Genomic DNA, 2,500 nt, shown 5'->3' on the forward strand with positions numbered 1-2,500 from the left:
GTTGGATTTTGGGCGCAGGCGGCCGGTCCGTCGCAAGGCGTGTACTGGCCGTCCTGGCCTCACCTCCGGTTCTCCGCCGGTGCCCTTGACTGAGTGTCGGCGGCGGCCGGAACGTTTACTTTGAAAAAATTAGAGTGTTCAAAGCAGGCGATTCGCCTGAATAATGGTGCATGGAATAATGGAATAGGACCTCGGTTCTATTTTGTTGGTTTTCGGAGCGCGAGGTAATGATTAAGAGGGACAGACGGGGGCATTCGTACTGTGCCGTTAGAGGTGAAATTCTTGGATCGGCGCAAGACGAACGACTGCGAAAGCATTTGCCAAGAATGTTTTCTTTAATCAAGAGCGAAAGTCAGAGGTTCGAAGACGATCAGATACCGTCCTAGTTCTGACTATAAACGATGCCAACTAGCGATCGGGGGGCGTTAGTTTTACGACCTCTCCGGCAGCTTGCGGGAAACCAAAGTCTTTGGGTTCCGGGGGAAGTATGGTTGCAAAGCTGAAACTTAAAGGAATTGACGGAAGGGCACCACCAGGAGTGGAGCCTGCGGCTTAATTTGACTCAACACGGGAAATCTCACCCGGCCCGGACACAGTGAGGATTGACAGATTGAGAGCTCTTTCTTGATTCTGTGGGTGGTGGTGCATGGCCGTTCTTAGTTGGTGGAGCGATTTGTCTGGTTAATTCCGATAACGAACGAGACTCTGGCTTGCTAACTAGTTACGCGACCCAATCGGTCGGCGTCTAACTTCTTAGAGGGACTAGTGGCGTTTAGCCACACGAGATTGAGCAATAACAGGTCTGTGATGCCCTTAGATGTTCGGGGCCGCACGCGCGCTACACTGACCGGATCAGCATGTGCTCGCCTTGGCCGACAGGTCTGGGTAACCCGCTGAACCCCGGTCGTGCTAGGGATAGGGAATTGCAATTATTTCCCTTGAACGAGGAATTCCCAGTAAGCGCGAGTCATTAGCTCGCGTTGATTACGTCCCTGCCCTTTGTACACACCGCCCGTCGCTACTACCGATTGAATGGTTTAGTGAGGTCCTCCGATTGGACCTGGCGCGGCCGGCAACGGTCGAGCCGGCGTCCGAGAAGACGATCTAACTTGATCATTTAGAGGAAGTAAAAGTCGTAACAAGGTTTCCGTAGGTGAACCTGCGGAAGGATCATTAACGGTCTCGCAAACGCTTCGGCGAACGCGAAACTCGGACAAGCGAGAGAAAAAGTTTTTGCTACCCGGCGCCCGACCCGCGAGGAGCGGCGCGCCGGCCGGCGATTCGGTCACCCGGTAATGTTTGCGCGTCGAGTGCCGCGGTGCCGCGCGCTCCGGCTTCAAGCGTCGGCCTGGCCGACCGCTCGGCGCGGTATATTTTGTCACCCTTTAGTGCGAGGCACTGTGCGAGCGAAACAATCGTGGATGGCTCTTGGCGGTGGATCACTCGGCTCGTGAGTCGATGAAGGACGCAGCTAGCTGCGTGAATTAGTGTGAATTGCAGGACACATTGAGCATCGACGTTCTGAACGCAAATTGCGGCCTCGGGTCAATCCCGGGGCCGCGCCCGCCTCAGGGTCGCGTTGCAAACGTTCCGCGCGGGGATTTCTCCGCGCGGCTGCTGCGGCGTCGGACGCGCGAGCGCCCGTCCCGCTCAAGACAGCACGGCACGATGTGCGACGATCGCGACCAGAATCCCGCGCGGCGGCGGCGAGTCGACCTCGAAGAGGCCAACGGCTGGCGGCTCAAGGGCGGGAATCGAGGTGCGCGGCGGCGCGCGGCGCCGACGGCGAGCGCGGAACGGGAAGAATAGTCCCGGTCCTTACTTTCGGCCTGAGGTCGGACGAGGCTACCCGCTGAATTTAAGCATATTACTAAGCGGAGGAAAAGAAACTAACGAGGATTCCCTCAGTAACGGCGAGTGAAGCGGGATGTGCCCATCGCCGAATCCGCGCGCTTTTGGAGTGCGCGGAATTGTGGCGTACGGAATTCGTCACGGCGCGCTTCGCCGGTCGCCCGCGTCCTTCTGATCGAGGCCTTGTCCCAGAGCGGGTGTCAGGCCCATGGCGGCGACAGGCGGGCGCGCTACGGCGTCTTCCCAGAGTCGGGTTGTTTGGGAATGCAGCCCAAAGCGGGTGGTAAACTCCATCTAAGGCTAAATACGGTCACGAGACCGATAGCGAACAAGTACCGTGAGGGAAAGTTGAAAAGCACTTTGAAGAGAGAGTTAAAGAGTACGTGAAACCGTCGAGAGGCAAACGGGAGGGCCTGTCGGGTCGCCCGGTCGCTTTCAGCCGGCCCCCTGTCGGCGACGTTGTCGTGCGGACCCTCACGGGCCGCCGGCGGCGCCGCCCGATCGGGGACCAGCGCACTAGCGCCGGGCGAAGGCCGCGACCGTCTGGACGGCGGCGAGAAGGCCGCGCGCAAGGTAACCCGGCCTCGGTCGGGTACTATAGGCGCGCGTGTCCGTCGGCCCGCCGTTCGGGCGAGGAGAGATCGCCGCG

At 59.2% G+C, this 2,500-nt stretch overlaps 1 non-coding gene and 2 pseudogenes across 1 annotated transcript; all 3 read left to right on the forward strand.

The window, feature by feature from the left end:
- Window positions 1–479: 479 nt before the first annotated feature.
- LOC146143720 (small subunit ribosomal RNA) lies at window positions 480–1,168 on the forward strand (annotated as a pseudogene; the record flags this gene model as incomplete).
- A 255-nt stretch (window positions 1,169–1,423) lies between these two features.
- Window positions 1,424–1,577, forward strand: LOC146143721 (5.8S ribosomal RNA). The gene has a single exon (XR_014501231.1). It is a non-coding gene; the product is annotated as a 5.8S ribosomal RNA (ribosomal RNA).
- A 248-nt stretch (window positions 1,578–1,825) lies between these two features.
- LOC146143722 (large subunit ribosomal RNA) overlaps window positions 1,826–2,500 on the forward strand; it is a 3,679-nt pseudogene continuing 3,004 nt past the window's right edge.

Source organism: Ascidiella aspersa, chromosome 5 (genome assembly GCF_963924565.1).
Source record: "Ascidiella aspersa chromosome 5, kaAscAspe10.2, whole genome shotgun sequence".
In the NCBI taxonomy this organism is placed as follows: Eukaryota; Metazoa; Chordata; class Ascidiacea; order Phlebobranchia; family Ascidiidae; genus Ascidiella; species Ascidiella aspersa.